Below are 25,896 nucleotides of genomic sequence, written 5' to 3'. Positions count from 1 at the left end.
TTCCATATATTTGCAGCAAGTACTGGTACATAATGCTGCTGTTGTCTGGAGATTGTTTCCTCAGCAACTGAGAAGGAAAGGAAGATCCCTAATTGTCTCAGAAATTACATAAACCAGAAGGCAATACAATGCTGCCTGATTAATGAGAAGATACATATATGATTAATGTTGTGCTAACACAACCAGCTATACAAGACACAAACAACAGGACGTTATTTATGTCTTGTTTTCATGTTGCATTTATTCTCATAAAGCATTTTGTGATTTATCCTCTATAAATACGTATACACAACTTATACCCATGTTATTTTCTCTGACTCGTCGCTCATATGTGCAGAGTCCTTCTAAGGAGAAAACACAGTGACAAATAAATTATGGAGTGCATTTTTCCACACCTATAATTACAGCGCACTGATAATTTCTGTTATTTTCAGAGACTGGTCATTTCCATGGTGATGGTGTCCTCTGAGAGGCTTTAGAAAGCTCTCTCCTCCCAAGGTGCTAGATTACACTATTTGAACAATTTGCTGTCGTTTTGTACCAACGTGCAGTAATTACACAGTAAAACCAGCTTTCAGGGGAGATGAAACGTAAGGTGCCCAGTTGCTTGGTTATTTTGATGGCACCTAAACTCTCACTGAATCAGGAGAGGGACATGGCATTTTAATGTAAGAGGCGTTAGGAGAAGGAGTAAAACCAGCAGGGCATCTTAATACTCTCAGCTGGTAATATGTACTGCTCAACCTTGACTGAGAGGGAAAAGTGTTCATAACTGTGATAAATGAAAAAGGGGATTTTGCTTTGTCGCAAACTTAAACTCTAATGCAGTGATGCTAAATGTTTCCATGCTGTCTCCATGCTCCACCTCTACATCTGAAAATGATGTTATGCGAGACCAAAAAGGTTGAGTCATTAGTGTGAAGCTGTGGTTCCTGCTCGCACATAAGTCATCTCAGGACTCTCTTTTCAGTTCTCTGCCCTAATTTATGATTTTGTAGCATTTTTCTTCTCATTTGCTCTTATGTAACCAGCAATTGTGCGTTGTTGAGTAACACCCTCCCCTCCTTCACCAATTATTGCTGAAGTGCTGTCAAGCAAGGCACTCAACCCCTAACACTATCACATAAAAGTCTGTGAAATGTAGACGCTGTGCTGTTGCAGATATGAATAATTTAAAGGCTTTATCACTACACCACAAAAAAGAAATTTTCTGGTGCAGTGTTTTCACTTGTTCTCCATTAAAAATAAATAAGTCATGTATTAAAACAAGGTTCTGTGTCACCTTCCTTTTTTTGTCTGATGTGCTACTTTAGTATCCTTTTGCAAATTTAGTCAAACATCCACCTGTTTATTTTCTGTGGAAAAAGTGTATTTGCAGACATTTTATTCCTTCCATAAAGTTTCAAGAGACCAGTAAAGTGCTACAAGCTGTTTTCAGATAGGTGTGAATGTGAGAAACAGAAATATTCCCCAATAAAAGCAAAGGCTATAACACTTTACGGTACGTTAAATACAGAATCAAAGTGACAGGCAGCTGACGAATGGTGACAATTATTCCCAGCCACATAAAGAAATGGATAATGGTTGATTTTTTTTTTATGATTGGATTGCTGTCAGAGTAACACCTTTAATAGCAGACCTGCAGAAGCTGTTGCATTTGTCTTTTTCCACTCAAGTAGCCTGGGACTGCAGTATTTGCTGCATAATTCATACTGGTAAGAGGGAAACTCATAACACTAAATGTAACTGTGCATGAGTCTGTCAGTACCATAATGCCATGGTGTCAGCCCCTGTAATCTAAATGCAGTTGTACTTCCTTGCTCCCGATGGGGAAATTTATCTTTTGGATTTGCCCCATAAATTATTCTCTCTCTGTCCCTATGTGGACATGCGTATCTTCTCCTTCTCAGTGTAACCCCCCTTCAGTCCTTTACTCTATTCCTCTTCTCTTGCCCTCTGACCATACTCACACAGATGCATACATAGCAGATGGTCAGGATGAACCGATTTAAATCCAGCACACGTCTTGCAGGATTTTCTCATTTATACGTGTTCGATGTGGGTGGTCAACACAGGGCTTGTTCCTTTTATATACGACCCGCTACAGAACGCACGCACGTCACAAAACCTCACTTAGGACTCGTTTTTGTTTTTGTTGCTCGTGTGATATACTGTAAGCGTTTGATTTATTGTGAACCCATGGTGTATGTGATTTGTCACACGTGGCAGGCATAATTGCACAGCTGGTTGAAATGTGGAAAGAAAATCAAAGGTGCAGGTTCAGTGAGGCATTGGAGGTTACAGAATGTCTGTTTGATTAGTTGACAAAGCCCTTGTTATGTGTTGTTCTACAAAAGTTATCCCCACATCCTCAGACCAGGCTATTATTTTCGTGGTAGACGCTGCCTGTCTTTTCCCTGTGGGTTTGCTGAATACCTTATTAGAGGAGGACACAATCAATGCAGTTTGAGCTAATAATTGGATTTCTCTGGGTACTTCTTTCACCTAAGGCAAGAGGAAGAAGGAGTAAAACATGAAACATGACTTCCATCGGTCCGCTCAACTTACCTTTATTTGCATTGTGATTGGATCCTGGGTCTGATAACCTGTGACTCTGATACCTCTGGGGAGGAGAGGTCGATAAGGGTAATTACCACGAGCCTCTCCCAAAGCATTAGTACAAGCATGACTGGAGATGTCTTAAAGTTAGTGTGTGTGTGTGTGGATGTGTGTCAAATTACTCCAGAGATCCAGATTTCATGTTTTCTTAAAAGCTGACAAGTGATGGGCAATACCACAAATTTTAGTTACACTTTGACTGGGCAACAAAATGAAAATGATAAGAAGAAGAAAAAGAGGAAATTGTTTCTGACACAGGCTCTTCCTGAGGCATCAACTACTTTCTCCTTTGTTGCATATTTGCCCTTTTTTCTGATTGACTTTTTATGTTACACACAAATCTGTGGTATCACCTCATTAGCTGACAGCCTTCCTACACAGTCTCACAGCTTGTGACATTTTTATCTTTGACAGAAGGTGACGATAATACATAAGTACATAAGTAGTTTTTAAGTGAATGGAACAAGACAAAGAAGGAAAAATAGAGGAGGGAGATTACAATGTGTATTAATCTTAATGCTATGGAAATCAAAACTTTATTAACGAACAAAGACAGCTGGGTTGGCACATGAACTGGAAAGAACAAATTTCCTATACGGTTGTCTAAAATGATTAGATATCTTAACGTACATGATTGCAATTAACTGCGGTAGATTTATTAATTAACCCAGTGCTGTGATGGAAAGTGGTGTCACTTGAGTTTAAACTTGTGGTACTTGTAACTGACTTTTCTTCAATTTATTATCCTTAGGAGAAAAATTCAGGTGTCAGCAGCACTCGCACAACAGAAGGTGTCCTCGTTCAACCTGCGCAAGGAAAAAAAGAGTCAGTTTATCATATTTACCAGCCATGTGTGCAGAGACGCCACTAATAGGAAGCCACTGTGATAAACACAGCAGTCACCAAAACTGTCTTTGTAAGACTGTGAGTTGCATTTAAATCCACAAATAATGTACATTTTTATCTTTCTGACACATTAATAATTAAAAAGCCTATGAATTAGATAGGAGTTACTTGAGGGCTGATATCTATTGAAATGACCCTAAGAGAATTCTACATTCATTAAAATATTTGAGTTAATGAAATGAAGTAATACGTCATCTTTTAACTCTGAGCATATCAGACATGAATATTTCACTTTTGTCCAATTACCTCCCTGCCTGAAAAGTTTGGAAAAGTTGAGAACCTAATATCAGAGGGACCGGCAATCAAAGCAATGCGTCTGTTCGCCTGCAACTAGGGCACTGTTTTTGCTTTTTGAACAGCTTTCATAAGGTCCTTCTTTACCATGTGTAGCAGGAGCTCTCTGCTACATCAATTATGAGAACATTTTGGCAGCGACTGCATGAACACGGTGTTTGCAAAAACAAAAGAAACTGCATCCCACAAAAGAAAAGAGTCTCCGTAACCTAGGATTTGTTAGTTTGTCAGCCTGTTCGTAATCCCCCCCACACAAGCAAGGGAGAGTTGAAAGCCTTTGTTGAAATAATGTAAGAATATCTCAAAAACAAACCAGAGCCTGGATGAATGTTTGTGTTGTAAGCCAGTTAGACGCAGAAAACACCTCGGGCAAGGACAGCAACATTTTGTGTAAACAGCATTAATTAGAATTTTTGTTGAAAAATGTAATCATGAGCAGCTAAAACACTTTAGTAACTTGAACAAACTGATTCATATCCTCATTTCAAGCACAGATTATGCCCTTCAACTCAGTAGCGGCTGCTGACTCTTTGTAAATACCTTCTATTTTTTGGGTAAACGAGGAAAGCAGCTGCAACTGCAACATTGGAAAAGACCTGATGTGAGCAAAACAACAAAATACAGGCTGATTAGGAGTCTCCATCCAAATCTCATCACACCTGATTTTCTGTCCTTAACCAGGTATTTCAGTTGTGTAGTTGCTACGTGTATTGTACGAATAATCAAATGAAAGTTCTGAAATATTAAAAAACTTTCAGTGAGTTTTACAGAATGGCTCGTTATAAACCATGTGGAGAAATGAGCACACTACCCTCCTGGGACTCAGGCTTTTGTTTGGTATGCATTTTTAATCTCCCCACTATTTTGTATCAGTTGGACCTGATAAATATAAGAAGTATTAAAAAGGAAGCATTGTCTTCAAACAGTAAGTCGTTTTTGAAAAAAAAAACCCTCTTCATATGGTGACAATTTTATTAATTTATTTTTTTTACATTGTCACAAGTGTGTTAAAAAAAAGTTTAAAACTGTTTATTTCAATGCCTGAACATTGTTGGGCAAAAACAAACTGGCAAATAATGCAGCATATCTAAAAGCCTTGTCATTTGTTTGTTATGTAACTCTGTATGAATTTTCCTCTCTCCATACCCCAAGCTAGGAACGTCCTTTTTGTCTGTAGGAACAGTCTGTTACCCCTAATTGGCCTGTGTGACATGCTACAATGATGCAATAATGAAGTCCCAGTGTTCTCAAACGAGATAGTAATGAAGTCCTTGTGTCCTCAGTGCTTCCTTATTTTTAAAGTGTTGGCTTAGTACTATTACTAATATTGGTCAACTATGTCAGCTATATCAAACTACAAATGTTATTAAGTGTAAATAAACAAGTTTAAACAATAAGAGTTGATTAGGTGTTGTACTTTGTCCCTATTTATGTCAGGATTGGCTGTAGACTAGGCAGAGATGGCCCTCCCTAGATGACACATTAAAGTGTTCACAAACGAGGACAACAATTCTACAAAGCCCGCTTCAGACCAAAGATTTACGACAAGACGAGTTCAAACATGCACCTATTCACAATGCACTGTTCTGCAAAAAGCTGTCAGTTCACACCAATGCAACCAGATGAGACGCTGTATCATCACTACTGTATGCAACAACTCTCTGTACTTCCGTTCTGATTTCCAGCTTATCAGGCTTATTTTTGTGGCTGAATGTAATTTGTAGTTTCTTAAAATTTGAATGAGGATAGAGATAGCAAGATGCTGGCTACAGTTGCATTTGTAGTAGTAATGAAACGGTGAAAAACTAACAAAGCGAGCATCAGATGGACTGTATTCATAATAAATAGGTTACAATAATATAAGTAAGCAGCACTCATTCGTTAGTCAAAGAGTGTGTGCGCAAAGGGGTGTAAGCACATACAATGAGCAGCAGCAGCAGCAACCCACCGTCTGACACCGGCACACAGTGAGGACCTGGCAGCAAGTCATTTTGACGTGACCAGCGGACTTAACTACAAGCTGATTGGCTGTAGAAACAGGTGGCGTGCCTTACATTCCAAAACCAGTTTCCAGCAATTTGACCAGCGGAGTTGCAGGTGACACCATCGGCCAACTTGAATCGAGCTCAGACGGCCAGTTAACACCGCTGCAACTTTTCTCATCTCAGCACGAATCTTTGGTCTGAACTGGGCTTAAGGTGAAGCAAACCCAAAACGGAGGGTCGCAGGAGGCTACTCTATTTCCAGCCTAGTACAACAACCCTTGTGATCAATAGCCTGGTAGACAGCCAACCAAGCCCAATCAAAAGATTGCACAACACAGTTCACTTTACATTGATGCTATGTTTAGTCTTCAGGGCTGTGGGATTTGAGTGGATCGGTGCTCAGTGACTGGAAAATGAAGGGGGAAAAAATAGAGTGATATCTTGTGTTAAAATCTGAGTTGACAAGCTGAAAGGAAGGTGGGAAGAGGGCAATCACAAAAATCAGTAGGTGTAGTGTTAGTTGGAGGAAAGTGACAAGTTGCATGTCTGTCAGACGCATAGACTGTATTAAGGAAGTGGTCATAGCCTCAGGGACTGAAAAGTGAAGCTAATGTGAAAGTGCCTCAAATCTGCATTCATTCTAAAGGCCAGCAGGGGGCGAGTCCTCTGGCTGCAGAAAGAGGTCTGATTGTACAAAACAGTTGTTCCCAACTGGTGGGTCACAGGTCCATTCTGAATGGACCGTAAGTGACTTGCAAACATATCGAATTTGTAACAAACACACTATTTTAAAGTACAGTGAATGTTCAGCACAGAGCTTTTATTTTGAGGTGCAGTTTCCTGCTGTAGAGTGAGCGACTATCGGCCATCTGCTTGACAGAGACAGTAAACTAGCTCGACGACATGGCCGAATGCAAGCATGACGCTGAATGACATCCACATAACATAGAACTCTTGACTGAGGAGAAACCTGGACCCTGTGGCTGGTATATAAGTCTAGGAGAAAATGACCCTTCTTATTAATATCTCAGTAAACATCTTCCCAATGAGTTTATGGTTTCAATTGCTGGTTTCAAGTCATCTTCATAGGGCTAGTCAACAAAACAATAACGATAATTATCTCAGCATAATTTTCCTTGATACAGACTTCCTAAGTGTTCGATAAATCCTCCGTATATTAAACCACCTGTGCGCCCATAGAGTGGGGCAGTAATGCACCTTAAACACCAGTTGCCATCCGCCATTAACCAGAAGAAAAAGAAGCGGCAGTAGTAGTAGAAGACGAAGAAGAAGAGACCGGCCACCAATTTGTATGGTAACGTTATTACATTACAGCAACATTCAACATGCTCATATAGTTATTTTCAGTGTTATTGTTTTGACCCCAGATAACAGCGCGGAGCTGCCCCACGATTGACTTAAATTATGTTAGCTATGGCAGCTGTATAGTTGACTCATCTAATGCTAATGGTAAGTTAGCAAGTTAACGTGACTGATTTACAGGCTATTTCATTAGAATGATATGACATAGCGTGACTAAAGGTATCATGCATATGTTCATTTTGTAAATTATGGTCCCATTTACGGTTAAATAGATGATAAAGCAAGGTATGCTTGAGGGTGTGTCTACCTTGTGATTGACATGTTGCTACGTGTCAGTCAGGATGGAGCATATCTAGTCAGATCCACCCCTCACTACCCTGCAGCTCCACCCTCTCGTCCAATTATTATGGTCTCTTCTGGCCCCAAAGAAACAAGATGGTGACAAATGCCAAACTCAAGCCAATGGGTGACATCATGGTAGCAATGACCACTTCTTTTATAGAGTCTATGCTCAGACACCACAAAAGCCAAGGTGGACACGAGGTAAAAAGAGACTCACAGAAAGTGTTTTACTCAAACCCCTCCTCTTTCTCACTTTCACTTCAGACCTGTCAACACCTTCACTCTTTGTCTTCTCTTTGTAGGTGTCTGAGTTGTACCTGCATGTCGTCGGACAGCATTGCTCTCGAAAAAGGCCTTTAGACTCCCCCATCTGGTCGCCCCCCTTGATAGAGGGGGTCAGACAGGGGTCAACACCTGGCTCTCCACCAGGTCCCTTGGGGCACGGAGGCTCGCACATTAATTCACTGAAGTGAGAGGATCTGTCATCAAATCTAACGCACACACACACACTGATGCCTAAAGCATACATGTGGGCACACCCTCACAGCTACACACACACCGGCACACTGAGCTGCATCTCGAGGGACAACAGTAGCCTTAGCAACAGGAGTTGTGCCAGTTATTTCTCCCCTCATTTCTACATTCTCTCTGAACACATGCTTTCAAATCATACTCAAAACAATTGAGGAAACAACAGTATGAAACGCTTTCAAACAACATTATTTTTTCATAGATTCTACACGGTTCTCATTTGGGGCTCTGCAAGTGATTTCCTTATTGTGCTGCATTAATTTTAAATTGTAGCTCACTGATACTGATCTGACAATATCTCATAAATGCCGGTTTGCAAGTCTGAGAAAGTTAAATAGTTCTTCTGAGATGCTTTGGCACACTCACACAAGATGTTTTTCAGAGCCATTGCCATTTGTAGAGCAATTCAGATCTAAGTGGTTCCCTGCTTTTTATTTTCTTTTTTTTAAACTCTACTTTATTATCTCAGATTTTGCTCAGATTTTGTCCTTGAATCTTTGCTCCACTGCAGGAAAAGACTTTGGACTGCTTGCCCCATCAATTAAAGGGATGACAGATAATTACAGACGGGTGCTTTCAAGCCTTCACTCCCACTGATTTGCATGTGTTGGAGATTTGGGAGGAAATCAGCAGCAGGAGAAAATAGGAATCACACCTGCAGTGGAGGTGTGATTCAACCAAAATAACATAAGAAATGTGACATTAAAGAGAAGCAACACATGCATAAGTGTGGTGCAGTTTGTTCATGTGTAACAGAAACAAATATCTTTGCCGATTAGCTGCATTTTATCTGATGGTTTGCCTGAATTTAAACTGCAGCACGGTTAAGGAGGGGAGCCAAACCACTGAGCCACTATCTCTGGACTTTAATCACAGCACGTCTATTAAACGGAGTGAATAAATCAGACAGTTAAAGAAATTTCATCCTTTTAAAGCATCCCAATAGCATCCTTAAAATAACTACTCGTGAAAGTGCATCTGAACAGGCTTGATTTATGTGTGTTTGACTCCACATATTGGTTTCTTATAAATGTGGCTTCATTAACGGCCCCTGAGTGATTTCTTTGTGTAGCAGTTCCTCGGTGGTTGTTCCCTGGTGTGGGCAGGACATGATAGACCCACCAGTAGAAATTGATGACAGAAAGAAAGAGTAAGGACGCTCAGTAAATTAGGTCTAATGGGGGTTTGATACCAGCAGAGGCTAATGTGTGTGTGTCAGTAGCCATGTGTCTGTTAAGAACCTGCACAGTTTACAAAGTATAAATGATTGTCGATTACAGACAAAAGACATTAGATTAAAAGTGAGACAGGAAGTAGCTCCTGAGTTTGTAAAGACAACAAGCAAAACAGCCGCATTAGTTCAATATAATGAACAATAAATACTAGAAAATAATGTCTGTTTTAATGATTGGAAACTAATTTACAGCAATCTTATATTGTTACAGCTATAGTGTCGCTACCAAAGATGAAAACTTCCTAATAACTCTATATTGCCACAGAAAAATCCTGAAAAAGTGTCTGGGAAAGTGGAAAGTTTTGCTGATCCCTATCATATAGTCGGGACGATTACATTGCCCTAGTGGTCACGCAGCTAGCCATGCTGAATCGGTTAAATGCTGATGCTGCAGGGCTGATATGAAAGCTACCCACACAAAACCTCAGCACATGAGCAGAGATTTGTGCTGCCACCACCAGAGAAATAAATTTGGTGTCCTGTTTTTCAGAGTTACCCAAACACTGGCACCGTCGGAAAGCTTTTTTTTTTCCCAGCAGTGGACTGTGCCAGTGAAATGCTGACAGTTTGCAAACAGAAACCACACACTGTACATAATATGAATTCTGACACAGTTTTTGAAGTTGGAAATAAATGTGGAAAAAGGGAATTTGTCATGAGGAGTGTGACTGACTACTAAAAGTCAGGATGTGTCGGTTGCTGCGGCATCAATTTTGAGTCACTCAGAAGTCTCCCAACATTAGTGCAGTAAATTGCTGGAGTAACCCTTTCTTTCATTTTCAAGTATTCAGAAGCTGTGATGAGTTATCAGTGATGTGTTGGATACTGAAGTGAAGAATTTGTAAAGACAATGTAAAAGTACGAGCTCTGCATTGCTGCTTGAATCACCCTCCCAGTACATCATGGACAACAGACACTGAGCAGCTGCTGTTGCAAACCAGGTTTTTCAGCGTAGTGTTATGATGATTCAGTGCAGCTTGCTCATATAGTAGATTGTTTCTCTGCACTTTAATTGGTGCAAGGTAGTGTTTACAGCGCAAGACCTCCAAATTAAATGACAAAATGCATCATCATGCTCCCCGACCGCCTCCTTACGCAGACTTTGTTTCTCTGTAATAATGACACCTGATTTCCTCATAATTACTGCAGCAGCTTGAGGGCTCTGACACATGAACATTAACATATGTTGTTTTGGGGCACTCATTGAAACAACTGATGCTGATGGGTTTTTTTGGGAGGACAGTCTCTTACAGTGTCATTAGAGGGGTTTGAGTTTAGCTGGTAATTTAGGATGACTACAGGGCATACGACAGATTTTCTTAGTTATTAAGAGCAGAGACAATAAAAAGTAGGACCATAACAGCTATAAACCAAATTATGCAAAATGAAGAAGCAGAAATTGTGTGGCTTATACAACCTGTTTTACTGCATCATTAGGTCTAGTGAGTTTTACATGCGAGCCAAGTTTCAAACAAAAAATTTCACAGTTTTTTTTTTTACACTTTCTTTATTAGATTTTAGAAAAACCTTTTTAAACATAAAGATATATAAAAATAAAAACAAATAAATAAATAAAAAAGATTTTAAACATACAAATATATAAAAATAAAAACAAACAAATAAATAAATAGATAAAAAAAAAACATTTTTAAACATAAAAATGTATAAAAAATAAAAACAAATAAATGGATAAATAGAACATAAAAATGTATAAAAAATAAAAACAAATAAATGGATAAATAGATAAATGAATAAAATTATTCATTTAATTTAATATATTTAATGATAAATAAAAATAATTAAATAAAAATATTTCTCCCGCTCCCTAGTAGCCTATAAATGATCCGCAAATTCACTCAGCTGACCCAGTACACTTTCCACATCTGTATGTTTAAGATTATTGATCCCATACCTTTTTAAATAGTTCATGTTTCCTATATAGAATAGGTATCTTTTAAACAATATATATATGCAGGCAGTTCTTTTAACCATTTACCAATGCTTGGTCTGTTTACATTTTTGCATGATAGTTCCATTAATGTTTTTTGCCTGTGACAGAGAAAGACATTAAGAGGTTTGCTCTTTAATTTATTCATTTTATTAAAGTAAAGAGATGCACTCCATTGCGCTTCAGTGTGTGAACGTATGCCAAAACATGTCTTCAGAGCAAAGGCTGCTCTTTTATTTTTCACCATCCTAAAGTTATTTTACTGTCAGCTGGGAAAGGCTTGACACCCTCTTACTGTTAACTGACTTATGTTAAAATACAGCCCCTTTTTCTTTTGCAAAGTAGCTCTAAAAGCAGACAGTAGACATTCAATTTAACAGCAGGCCATTCCACTCTGTGAATTGCACAGCCGAGGGTGACAGATAAAGGGGAACGTGGGCATATAGATGTATTATGTTGTTTTGAACCATTGAGATTTCAAGGGCAACCACTTTGAGTCCTGACGATGCTGCATTACGTTACTGCAAAATTAAAGGAGCAGCCGAGAGAGATGAAAAGATGATATGTCATTGCCTTTAAAGATCGGACATTAAAAATCCAGTTTTAATAACCCTGGTCTGTCATAGTTTAATCTCTAGTTTTTAAAAAGCATGATTAAAAAACAAATCAAAAGGAAATCATAGAGCGCCCTGCAAACATTTTGTGCCTTCATACAAGTAAGGAAAAAATCTAGCATTGCATTAAATGTTACGTAAACCAAAGATAACTGCTGTGTCCTTGACAGATCACTGCAGCGGAGTCAGAGCTGCTCTTTCATAAAGGGTCAGCGTTAGTGAACATCCTGCACAGTAGCCCAGAGCTTCAGGATGTACTCACAGAGGACATGTGTGTACTGTCCTCAAATCTGTTTATTCTCTCTGGGGTCTGGAGAGTGATAGCCGAGCAGAGTGAGCCATTTCTGCTGCTGCAACCTGTGGTTCCCTAGGAAGAGCTGTTTACTCATCCTTGGCATCATTCACATAGTAGGCTCAAACTCCTGTGAAAGTGCAGATTGGAGAGTGTATCAGCATTACGCAGGAAATGGCTGTTAAAAGTCACTGGAATTTATACTCACAGTAGTGTATTTATGTCCACAAACAAATGGCTATTACTCACAGGATATGTAGCTGGAGGATCTAGGCTTAAAGGAATACATCAACCCCCTGCATAATCCTGCATATATCAGTTACTCATCCTGTGTTACGTATGTCAAATTTAAAAACAACCAAACGACTGTATATAAAAACATCCATCACACAACTGGTGCAGTATAATCCAAGCCTGTATCCAGTCGGATACTCTAGGGCTGGCCCCTAATAGTCGACCAAATGTTAGTCGACCAGGAAGGTCATCAGTCGCCAAGATTTCAAACATAAAACTCTATTAGGAGCTGTGCCTTGTCAAAATAAATCAAAACCTATATGACTGGACCATGTGGGAATTTAATTTCAAAGGACAAACACAGGAAGAGGCCATGCTCAGCAGGTCAGGCAGGAGTCACATTACAAACCAATCACAGCCGACAGATATCTTTCCTTTCTTCCCTAAATATTCAGTCTGATAAATACGGAAATGTTGATCTTAGTTGATGATTTTAGTGCAGAGCTACTCAGAGCTTATGTCCCATCGACAATAGGCCTACACACTTATAAACAGCGCCTGGAAGAAGATCAGCTCTGCCCTCAGGATTTCAGGTAAATAGGCTATACGATGCTTGTTAAGGTTGCTTAGCAACCTCGGACACAACCTGCCGTCAGGCTCTTGAAAGCTGGCACAGAAAAGGCACAAGATTAGTGCCCAGCACCCAACCTTGCATTTTCCACACGGTTAAAGATGCAGCATGTGTATGGCCCCTAATTTCCAGGGCTGGTACCTGCAGTTATCACACAGGCTCGTTAATAACATGTCGAGCAGGAAATCCAAAGTGTGGGATCATTTTGAGAAGGTGAAGGATGAACCCAAGGTGATATGTAAACTCATCTTCATTCGTCGACAACAAAAATGACGTATCATCTGAAACATGAAAGTAGTAGTGATGGGCAAAGCAGTTCTTTAGATGTTACTGAATCACTAGAATCACTTCAATAAAAAGATTTGTTCAAAAGATTCGTTCACCGAATCGTTCAGTGCTTGGCGGGAGGAGCCCTGACTGTGTACTGCGTAGTCCGACTCACTGAACTGATACACGGCTGAGCTGCTGCTGCGTCTGCCCTGCACTGGTGAGTGTCATTACTGGCCAGCCTAATGTTTTAAGTTTGTTTATCTGGAAACTAAGTCTATTAAAACAATGGGGAGGTGTGAGATTGTGTTCATGTGGCTTGACTCCTGGCTACATTAGCCGTTAGCTTGGAGAAAACAGTCCCTATGAAAGTGTATTGCTGAGAAGAAATCATTTGAATCACTCAGGGATCGGGGTTACGTCATTCACCGAGTGATTCGTTCACCGAGTGATTCGTCACGTGGTAGGCAGTCCCTCCCTGCACCCTGGCTGTCTTGCGACTCGCAAGTGTTTCATCTTTCGCACGGACCGAATCGGCAGTTCCACTCCTGGTCTGCACGCTCGCTGCTGAGCTCAACTGAGCTGAGAAATGAACGAATCAGTTCTGGAAGTGATTCAGTTCAGTACTTTCACTCAACAGATTCGTTATTTTGAACGATTCGTTCGCAAATGACACAACACTAGAAAGTCACTACATTCCCATTAGCCACTTAGCACAGTCGTTACTGCTTTGCCGACAGCGTCATTAACAGGCAGCTCGCTCAGTGTGTGATGTGCACTTGTAGATAAAATATAGGCCTACAGTATATTAATGAAGGTTAATTTGTACGGTTTTGTATTTCTCTGTAATGTAGCACAGTGTTAACAATGTTACTGATACTATTCTTTCTCACACCTTCAACTCAAACCATTGTGTTGCCCCGCCCAAAATATATCATATAATAATTAAATAAATATATACATGTGGGCGACTAGTCGACTAATGGCCCTAAATGACGACTACTGGTCAAATAGGAAAACTCTTAGTCGTGGGCAGCCCTAGTATGCTCAGTACTTTGGGGTTTGCATCAGCAGAGCAGAGTGTGCGGTTGGGAGTGTGATGATGGAGGAGCTCAGACAGGTAGGGTGGAGCCTGGTTAGTGAGGGCTTTGTATGTTTTGAGGAGTATTTTGAAGTGGATTCTCTGGGGGATGGGGAGCCAGTGGAGCTTATGGAGAACGGGGGTGATGTGGTCACAGGTGCGAGAGTGGGTGAGTAGCCGAGCAGCAGAGTTCTGGATGTACTGGAGCTTATTGAGGGTTTTTGAAGATGAGCCATAGAGTAGACTGTTGCAGCAGCCCAGACGGGAGGTGATGAAGGCGTGGATGAGGGTTTCTGCAGCTGAGGAGGAGAGGGATGGACAGAGGTGGGCGATGTTTTTGAAAGAATGTGTTTAATGTGCTAGTTGAAGGAGAGGAATTGATCGAAAATGACGCCAAGATTTCGGATGTGAGGGGAGGCGGATACTGTACTAAACAACTAACTGCAAATACAAAATATTGCACACTTTGTACAGACGGTTCAAGGAATTTATTATCATATGAATTAAGAGGCCATCTGTGCATTTCCATACAATGAAAACTTTGTGCCCTGGCTGCTCTCCATGTGGTCAACTTATACATGGTAATGTAATGCCGGCCAGATTACAGTTGTTATCAGCATAGCACAATGTTTTTTTGACCATACGTGCAGAATGTTCGGTGTTAAAGTGTTTCCCCTACATTATTCATCTCTTGTACATTAACCCTTGATAATGTTTTTTATGTTCATGATTAGGCAACTTGGTGAACTTGAGGGAATGATCATGGTTTTGGTGAAATATTAAAAGTTAACAGTGTCTCTAAGTATGGTATGTTTTTAATTAAGCCACAATCTTTGACAAACCTCAAGCAGTGTTTTTGCAGCCTGAGAATACAATGAACCTTGGTCTTATATGTCAAAGCCATGCATTTTATAAGCCCAACCATCCACCCAGACTTCCTCCCTGCAACTTCTGTGCAATGTAAGGTTGTCACACATGATGGATTAGAAAACAAAACATAATCCAAGCAGCAATTACCTTTCCTACAAAAGATATTTGGCAAAGCAAATTAGTTTTACACAAAGGGAATTACATGACCCCACTCCTCGTCTGACTGCGAACCCAAAATGAGCAAAAGTCGTCTCTTTGTTCCTCCTGTCTTTTGCAAAAAAGAAATGTCAAAAAATGAAATGCAGCACAGGTATCAGCAGTGACAGTACAATATGAAGACACAGGAGTAAATCATTGCCCTCCACTGTGCATTGCGGAGGAAATGTTCATCCTCTTTTTTGCTCATTTTTGCTTACTGTATCAAATGTGAACTGTGTGTCAGGGAGCCAGGGTGGCAGTCTCAGCCTCAGCGCTTCTCCAGGGAGGATGGAGACAGATCAATTTTAATTACCCAGTAGCTTCTCAGAGAGCATGAGAGTAATGGGGATTTAAACAGCTCAGATGGCCACAGTAACCTCAGGGAACCCCTAGAGCCACAGACAGAAAATATAGCACGACTCCCACAGATGCACCCAGAAGAAGAAAAAACAAAAAGAGGGATTATGAAAACCTGTGACTTATATAATCATGATGTTGACAGGGGCACTGCCTTTTCAAAAGTCTATACATGGCGTGGTGAAACTTCATGAAAGGGTGACTGATTATTCTCAGAAGCGTAGGACAGGATGAGGACAGCACTGCGTTTCCATGGAGATAAAAGAAAAACTCTGGGTTAGAGCACAAGTTTAGATTTCAGGGAACACACACACACACACACACACACACACACACACAGGCTACCTCTGTAACAGGGAGAAGTCCAACTCTTTGTTAAGCTTTCAACAAAAGTGGGTTTAACCTGCGGCTGTGTGAGAGAGTGTGAGGCAGAGATAGGAACAAGAAGAAGGGGAGAAGACGGACGGACGGGGGGCGACTGCAAAGGCAGATCACTCCCAACTGGATGCTCGTATTGGAATAGTGGGCTTGTTTCATTACACAGACTGAGAGGGTGCCTGTTGGCTTTGTAGCTGCAGAGACAGCTTGCTGCACACATCGAGTCTCCTCTTACCTTGATAAGGATGGCGCCATCTGTTAAAACTCATGCAACTCTTAACTACAGGGCGTCTCGCCAGTTGTTCATAAACATCCAGAAACATCCCTTTTGGGTGAGAAGTTACTGCGCTACAGTTCAGCTCTGAGAGGGCTGGAGCAACAACCCCAAAAGCTCCAAAATGTGCTGCAGCAGCTGAATAGTTTGCAAAAGAAAGTCTTATCAACAAGCGCAGCACTGACGCAGTGTTTATACCCACTCTGCAATATGCTGTAACAAGTGAAACTACACTGCATTTCTGATAAGGGGAATTCACCATTATCCGGCAACTGTTACGTAAAAATAGAAAAGGAGCCCCTTGTGTGTAAATCCCCTCGCTGTGGTAGTCGGACTGCTTCCCCTCCATGCAAAATCATATCAACCAGTGCAAGAAATGCTACCTTTACTGTAACAAAGGCTCTACGCTGTCATGAGCCAGCTTTAAGAAAGCGGATAAATCATTGTAAGTGAGGCTAGTGGAGTCTACTGTTTTACTCTCTCTCCCCACATCACATCAGATGTTGTTTAAATGTCTACTCATATCAACCCCCCTTTAAAGGCCCTTTTATGGGAGAAGAATTAGCTTCAGGGACTATTTTTAGAATCACTAACGTTTTCTGATTTCTGACCTGTCAGCAAAACAGACTCTATTCTTCAGTTTAAAGGAGATTATTTAAATGTGCTCTACATATACTCCTGAGCTTTTGTTAAGAAGCACACACAGAGAAAAGAACAAGCAGAGAGTTATTGACATAGTACTTTAGCTTAATTGACTATTGATTATCATGTCTATGTCTGCAGGCATCACTTATATGTCACATTAATTTAAATCTTAGGTTTTAATTTCCTACCTGCCCTTCTGCATCAATGCACTGCTGCCTTGAATGCCTGCAAGTATGTGTTCCCTAAATCAGTTCGATCGGATTAACTAATGTAATTATTGACCCTCAACGAGAAGTGTTCTTTGTTATAATGATATACTGGGTGGTAATAATTCTGAATGAACCCAATACCAAAAGACAGGGGAGATGCAGAGAGCCTCTGCACCCAGGAGGAGCCTCCATGTGGGATTCAAGCCCAGTTTCAGGGAACCCTGCTATCCCACGGGTGCAGCCATTTAATATGACTCCATAGTGTGCATCAAAGAAATTAGCAGCACAGGGACATGAAGCCTTAAATTATTTTTTAATTAGAAAATGCCTCAGGAGGCAGCCAGAATTGCACAGACCAGGGAGAGGCTCTTTCATTTTTTTAATGATTAAATCAGTATGTGTTGTGCATACACATTTTTGACCATAGCATTAATTTCTGTTTATGATTGCAACACAGAACAATAATGATACGTAGTACACCCACAAATCTATCCTCCCACAAACATACGTTCCAGTATCAGAAGCAAACACGGACTAATCACACCAGAATAAATGTTGGCTTTGCATGTTACTGCAAACTGCATCTATGTATATTTGTATGTTATTATGTGGCAGATATGTTGAAACTTTACATTTCAACACTGCGGTTAATGTGTGGTAATGTTTAGGCACAAAAAGCACTTGGTTAAGGTTTGGAAAAATCATATTTTGGTTCAAAATAGTTTTTGGTGGCACTATCTACCCAGGAAAAGCAGCAATGGCTGGCTAAAAAACAACAATTTTTAGTGGCACAATCATTGCTGGAATTGTCTCCCTGAAAAACAGCTGGTGTTTTGGTTTGCTGATCTTGAAGAATGGTCTGTCTGCAGCTTGGCAGTGGCCTCACTTAGATGCCACGCCATCCGCTATCCGCAAATTCAGTTCATATACATGCAATCACAACTTCGTCACTTCAGAGAGTTTGATGTGATACGTATGAAAAGTACAACTGGAACATATTCGTGGTTTGTAGAAACGTACCATGCAATGCCAACATTTTCTTCTGGCGACTGGGCCGGTAATCAAAGGCTCACCATATCCAAAAATCTGTCCCCGGTGACATTTCAGTGCGACTGGAAACTGCAGTTCAAACACAAGTTCTGCCAACATAAACTTACACACAAACACACACACACACAGACAAGATACAAGGAATGAGTCTGGCCTGGAGACTATAAACATGTCAAAGGACATTCAGCAGCATTACACACTATGAGGAAGAATTTACAACATCAACAGACCTGTAAGTATAACAGAGGGGGAAAGAGGGAGACAGTTGGCATGTTATTGATCCATAATCAGTGAGCTGATTCGCTGTTGGGAGAAATTAGTGAATAAACAATGACATATAATTTGACACCAGGCACGTACAGTGTGTCCAGACCACTGATGAATACGTCGGAGTGGATGGAAGGTGTCCTTGTCACTTCTCTCCCATATTCAGTATGCATCACATCAACTCACTCATAACACAGTGGATTGGATTTTAGCTTGATTAAGTGATAAACGCATACAGTTTCCTTTGTTAACAGCCTGAGATGTCAATAGTGTTTCTCAGATTTTCCCGTTCATCCAGTCTACTTCTCACTGTCATGACGTATGCATTCATCATACATTTCCTGATACAGGTTCCTTTCCTGGAAGCTGCTGGTTGACAGTATTTTGCACAATGTTCAGTATCTTTAAACACGGCCACAGTAAGTATTCATTGTTAAATCAGAGAACTGTATTCTGGTCAGGGTGCCTCCAAAGCAGAATTTAACTTGCTCCTGAAACCTGGCACCTCTTAGTCTACTCATCTAGTGGGCCGGATTGGACCCCTTGGCGGTCCTTTCTGGCCCACGGGCTGTATGTTTGACACCCCTGATCTCCAGCAACCACACAATTTACAGCCTGCAAGTCAGATTTGGTGCAGAATAAGGTGTTGGGTGGCCACCAACCATTCTCTAATTCACAAAGAAAATAAATTGACTCGCTTTAGGAGTTTTTGTCTTGTACTTTGAATGTTAATGAGGTGCCAGAGTGCATAAAAAACATCAAAATAGAGCTTGTTTATCAAAAAAGTGCCAGAGGAGGAACCAGTGAACCCTCAAACAGAGGTCTTGTCTTGGCTAAACCCCGAATGTCCTTAAATCCTAGAAATGCCTCAGCAAATGCAGAAGGTTAATTAATTTATACTGAAAAATATTGATTTTTGTTTATCATTAACTGGCTCCAGGCCTGCTGTTATTTTGCAAAAGTGGCCCTCACATAAAGCAGGTTGAGTATCCCTGCCCTGCAGTATTTTTGGCTGATTATGTTGTTTTCACTGGATGACTAATGAATAAAAGTAAAACATTATGGTTTCACATAAGAGTTGAGTGCAGAAATGTATCTTATTATCTGTTTTTAACGTCTCTGATTAAAATTTCCATGATATATTTTAATTTTTGAATAATTTTACTGGTTTCCAATGTATATTGAAAAGCTCAAGTCGTTTATAATGCTCTTAGAATAATCCGCACCATAACTTCCTCTCTGTTTCTTATCTTGGATGGCATTCCTGACACACGCAAAGCTAAATGGGAAACTGAATCTTATGTTAAGTGTGATCTTAATTTGTTTGAAGGAGAGGCTGGATGTCTGGCTCAGTTGCTTGTTTAGATGATTTCCCCCCCTCTTGCAGTGCCACAGTGCTCAATGCGTCTCCAAGTGCGCACGACCAGTTTGCAGCAGCGCTCCGCAGACCGCTTGCCAGGCATCTGGCCGCTCTGCGTTTATTCCTGGAGGCGCTGCTTTTCGCTCAATCTTCCCCAACAGGTGGATAAGTCGAGTGGGAAAGAAGATCGGTGAAAGCATTCACCCTGGGGGAAACTGGACGCGTTGCTGAACCAGGTGTAATCCACCGAGGAAACTTGGTTGTCGCTTATTTTCGTCTCCAGGATTTGTTGCGCGGTGAGCTGAATGCGGTGTGCGCCGGTCTGCGTTTTTTTCCCCCCCTCAGATGGAACCGAATGGAAGTCGTGATGAAAACTGACTGGATGTACAGTGGGGATACTGTCAAGTCTCCAAAAAATGAGAGGGGAGAATGCAGACTAGACTAAAAAGACGGACTGGCATCACAAGGCACCAACACATTAACAGGGTCTTCATGCAGATCCACACTGCAGTTTTCACATTTGGATGAAGCCAAATTCAAGAAGTTGAGGCGAATGAATTTTTTAGAGCTTTAAGCATTTGTTTGATTAGTCCTCATGTGGTCTCGGGATATTATCCAAAGGAAGAACATTGATCTCCATGGGCGAAGTTCCAATGCCCAACATCCCACAGGTTAGTTATTTGCTCAAATTTTGTCTATAAAAGGCTTTTTCACGCTGGAGGAGAAGACTGTAAAGATTAAAGATGTTACTGTGTGTGCACCAGCAGATAAATAAAAGAAGAGCCCCATTCTTTTATTTTCACAACCGTTTTTATTTTCATCCATGCTATTCCCTGGAATCTTTCTCTCGCACACAAACACAGAAATAAAAATGTCAAAATCTCACCTGTGAGTGTACGCAGGCGCCTTGCACTACAGCTGCAGTCTGCCAATTTCCACAGACCTGTTGTCATTAATTAGTGAATGCTGACAATTTAATGTTTGCTTTACTGCCATTGTAAACACAGGACAGGCTTCTCTAAATGGGCTTCATGGTCCACTGGAAAGCTTGTCCACGCAGTGTGTGCTGTCTAATCAATACAACTTTCAGAATTAAAAGGCATTTTACTCAACATATTCCTTGCCTTCACACTTGAGTGGTGCCACACGCTTTGTGCAGGGAAACAGCTCAGATTTTCTATTTCTAAATCTTGTATTGATTGCAGGAAAGTGTGATTATACCAGAAGAAAGGGGCCCTCTGCACAGAAGGATGAGTGTGTGTGTTTCAATAATAGCACACAGATATCAGCAGATCCACAAATCTTGTGTTGGTGTTTCTGCATGGTGGCAAGCCTTTATATCTGCTGTGTTTTGGGGCAAGGTCTGTGACAAGTTCGCAGTCAGCACTAACACCAGTGTTTTTATTTTTTATTTATTTAAACATCACGCAACAGCATTATAAGCACAGCAAACATATGGCCAAGGTGACATCAGGGACAACAGGGATGTCACCTGATATCGAAGACATCTGTCAAACAAGCACTAAAACATATGTCTTTTAATAAACTAAATCATTGACACTAGTTATGGAAAACATACTTTAAGAGAGAAAAATTAGGCTTTTTGAATAGAGTTGAATGTAATATTTAAATATATTTAAAGGAGCAGTGTGTAGGATTTAGTGGCATCTAGTGGTGAGGATTGCAAATTGCAGCCAGCTGAAACTTCTCCCATGTGCAAAGCGTGAACTCCCGGTTAAAATTTCATCAGTGTTCATTGTTCAGGGGGTTTTTATCAAGAGCTGAACTGTCTGCAGAGGTCTCTTCCTCCCCATAACAAATTGATCAGGATGCATAAAATGACTAAAACTGTGTGTATGTACAAAGACAGAAATACGCATACACTTTGTTTTTTTATCAGATTATAAAGCTCTGCGTACACCTGATTTTGTTTTATAAATCTCGATCATTGTGGCACTGGACGCACGTGCACAAGCCTCATTTCCACACCCACAGTTTGCTATAAATGGGTGTAAAATTGCCCTCAAACGTGTTAACATAATAATAATTGTGCCCCTCCACCTCTTGTTAGACCTGTCGGTGACTATGACATATCGACAAGGTTCTCCAGCAGTGCCAGGGCAGCTGAAATTACACACAGCTGTGACGATTTTTATCACATTTCTGCTAACCATCGTAGCGGTAAAGTTTCCATCATTATGATTATTAAACATTGAAGGACGGTTAATGATTCATACATAGTACACATGTTCAGACTTTTACGAAATGCTCCACAGGATAACATTAAGCAATTACAGGGAGATGATTGTGAATAAAAATATTATGCAATGTATCACACAAAGTATTTAAAAATTACTTTAACAAATGATTTTGATTGATATTTTACAGAATGCCATGCAGCCTGCAACACGTTATCCATCTCGAGTGAGGCCTGCGAGCTAGTTCAGGCAGTCTACTTGAGTTGCACTCATTCATACACACAGGTCATACGTCATTCACCATATGTCATCTACAAAACACACCCTCCCTTTGCATTGTCTATGCTGCTGCTGCCCGCTGCTCGCTCTTTCAGTGCCAACTCCACCCCAGCATTCACCTGTGGGCTCTGGCCAGGGGGGAATATTTAATCATCACTCCACAATATCTCATAAACATATCTTCGAGCGATGAAGCTGGAGTCTAGACGCCAAACTCTAACTTTGTTCTGCATTTAAAACATGAGTTGTTTGACTGAACTTATATTTAAGGTGTTTATTATCATATCACCGGCAGCTGTCTCGGCAAAAAGTGTGTGTGCGCCTGGTCAGAAGAATGCGTGAGGTGCCCACTTTCTCATAAACACCAGTTTATGTGTGGAGAAAAGGTGTATGCATGGTTTTTGTGTGTACACACGTTTATGCATCTGGCCCCAGGAGATTAAAAACAGTAAAAAAAAATACTGAATAAAGTAGTTTCACGTTAAAAATTTGTGTTTTTTCAACACTGTTTGGCTCGTCGCTGAGGGGCTACTCTGACGCGAAAATGCAAAGGGCCCTCTCTAGAGCCAATGTTTGTCCATTCTGGGCTAGAAACATGCTGCTGCAACATGGTGGACTCCATGGAAGAGGAGCCGCTCCCTATGTAAATATAAATGTCTCATTCTAAAGTAACAAAAACACGACAATTCTTATTTTCAGGTGATTATACACTAAAGAAAACACATTTCTTACATTCTATTTGTGTCAGTATATCCCACTAAATCCTCCACACTGGACCTTTAAATCATCATTTTACTACTTTTATGCTGTTTGATGACGGCCTTTGTTGTCCCATCCAAGACCTACTGTTACTGAGTCTAACTTACTGGAGTGCATGCATGCTCTCTCCATAGTGCATCATTTTTTACCCTCTAAGGACTGAAGTCATTCAGTGTTTGTGACTGCAGGCTCCCCGTGTGGCCAGTTCAGAGGTATTTTTGATTCGAAGTGAAATTGTTCCACAAAAGGCTGTGGCAATATCAAACTAATGCCCGAGATCTCAAATGAGGTGTGAAACCCTGCTGCCAAAAGGGCTCACCAGTAGGAAAAAGTTCTCAGTAGAGCAAATCTTTCTTTTTATGATGATTTATTGAAGTTCTTTTCCTTCATGGAGCGAAATTAGAGGGCACCAGAGAGCATTTCTACAGCAGCAAAGTGGCGCCTTGAGTGTAAGAGGAGATGACATGTGACATAATGGGGGAAAAATGTTGCTTAGGAACACCGGCCGACAGTGAATTGCATGTTGTTCCTTTGATATGCACTACTTTGGTGTTATTAACTTGCATTTCAGACATCTTAAATTCTTGCTCCTGCAGCGCATCAAGCTGGGGGAACATCAAGGCTGCTAGTTCAAAACCTGAACAATCAGATTATTGCTTAGCACCTGCCTCAGAAAATTACTGCTTAAACTTGAAGATGAAACAGTTTGGTCTGAAAATGTATCACATTAACTCAGTTAAATGAACAGTTTTACACTTTTTTTTTTTTTTTTGCATTTTTGGCTCATGCTGAGAGTTAGATGAGATGATTGCGGGATACCTCTCTCATGTTTTTAAATATGAAGCACATAACCTCCAAAACCACCTTTGTACCGATGAAACAATCAAGATATATCAAGTTTATTTGTGAGCTTTAGAGTTGCTGTTAGGCGTTTCCTTTTGACAGAGCCAGGCTAGCTGTTTCCCCCATGTTTCCAGTCTTTATGCTCAGCTAAACTAATCCCTGCTGACTTTATATTTATACCGTAAAACTTCAATTAAAGGTCTAGTCCCAATTAAACACCCAGTCTCTTTTACTAGCCGAATAAAGGTCTGTCTCAACTGGACACCTGGCCTGGTTGCCAAGCTGTTCATTTTATAGAAGCTCTTTGGATGTATGAAACAGGATTGTTGAGCTAGCTAGTTAGCTGTTTAGATGACACAATATAAATGTTTAAACATTTGTCAATATACTGTAGAGATGATAGAGATTGTTAGCTTGGTTCATTTCATTTTACTAAAACCATGAGCACCAGAGAAGATCCTCAGTCATTCAGATTTACCGGCATGACGAAAAAACAAGTGGTGACTCCCTTTTTCTGAAGCTGTCATAAAGTCAGAATATGTGTCCATTCCTCAGTTACCTGGTAAGTCATTAGCCAGCTGATCCACCAATCAATCAAAGTGTTTTTCAAAAAAAACTAATCCAAGTTATGAATATTGTTTTAACAGGATATGGTGGTGTTGTGTAGGTATGCCGGATGCTGTTATCCTCAGGTGCCATAAAAGAGTGCCATAACAAAACACATAATTGATATGTCATTCAAAGCCTAATTTTTATGCAAGTAACATTTATACTAGTACAAATAAACAATTTCAATGTATTCCCCATCTTTGCTGAGCAACAGTTTCGTGTGAGAGGAATTAAAGGCCTGTCCCCAAATATTACATTCTTTAAGCAAATAATAGCCCAGGCTACCAATCGAAGTTTTTAGTATTTCCCAAAGCTCTGTCATACCTAAATGACAGAATAAGTTGATCTCCACTGATTTCCAAAACAACTTATATTACTTTTCTGGAAGTCGCAGTTTGAAACACATCTGTATTGTCATGAAACGGTTGCAGTTGCTACCTTGTTATTAAAAGAAGTCAACCTTGACCTCAGGACGTGAACAGCTGACTCCTGGGTGAAAGTCCTGTGTATTTTAACAACACATTCTCACTCCAACGTCGTCACATACTGACGTTTGGTCATGGACTTTCCACGTCCACATTCGACGTGCAAGGTACCCTGGGTGCGTTGGTTGTTGTTACATGCATTGTCAAATACACGTCCCATTTTCATAGGAAATTTAACGTTTACATACAGTCTCTTTCAAAGTAAACGCACTACGTCAGTACAACACAACTAATTTTTTTCCTTCAACAACAAACACATTGTGTGGTTTAGGCAACAAAAACAAGTCGTTAGGTTTAGGAAAAGGCTTTAGAATCTTACGGGACGTGAACACCGCTCTCTGGGGTGAAAGTCAATGTTTGTTGGACCTGCCCACCCCACTCAGACCTTCGCCGCCTTAAATTTTGTCCTCGTTCCGCTGCGTTTCCCCCCGACGCCACTGGGCACCATTAAACTAAAACAGCAACTGGCTGCATATCATGCCAACGTTAACGGACACCTTTATTTTTTTGTCAGTTTCTCACTGCCCAAGCGCCAGATTTCGACGACCTCGTAGTGAGACTGGGCTCATTTTAACCTGCCCACTTTATAGGGTCTTCTTTGACATTTGTACATTATGCGCCCTTTGTCGCTTTTTATGCTACATCACATCACATCACTTCCTCCTCTGAGCGTGAAATAATTACTATGGTTACTAGAGGGTGCCACCTTACAATAAACTTAATGTATGGGTCATAGTACGCTGCAAGAAAGCAGATATGCATAGTTTCCCAAATGTTGGACTGTTCCTTTAACAGTGCTATTTTCGAATACAGA

The 25,896-nt window shown here is 40.6% G+C and overlaps 1 protein-coding gene across 3 annotated transcripts in view; it reads left to right on the top strand.

The window, feature by feature from the left end:
• trpc4a (transient receptor potential cation channel, subfamily C, member 4a) overlaps positions 1 to 25,896 on the top strand; it is a 101,855-nt gene that overhangs the window by 41,522 nt on the left and 34,437 nt on the right. Inside the window, exon 1 of one of the 3 annotated variants that reach the window (XM_050039934.1) lies at positions 14,586 to 14,625. The exons of 1 other annotated variant lie outside the window; for it this stretch is intronic. The gene's annotated coding sequence lies outside the window, so the exon portion shown is untranslated. Of the gene's footprint in view, positions 1 to 14,585; positions 14,626 to 19,998; positions 20,581 to 25,896 lie in introns of those variants that run through there. One more of the 3 variants, XM_050039928.1, reaches the window with a different exon arrangement.

This window comes from Epinephelus moara, chromosome 3 (genome assembly GCF_006386435.1).
Source record: "Epinephelus moara isolate mb chromosome 3, YSFRI_EMoa_1.0, whole genome shotgun sequence".
Classification (NCBI taxonomy): domain Eukaryota; kingdom Metazoa; phylum Chordata; class Actinopteri; order Perciformes; family Serranidae; genus Epinephelus; species Epinephelus moara.
The sequence above is the reverse complement of the archived record's forward strand: the minus strand, read 5'-3'. Positions and strand labels throughout refer to the sequence as shown.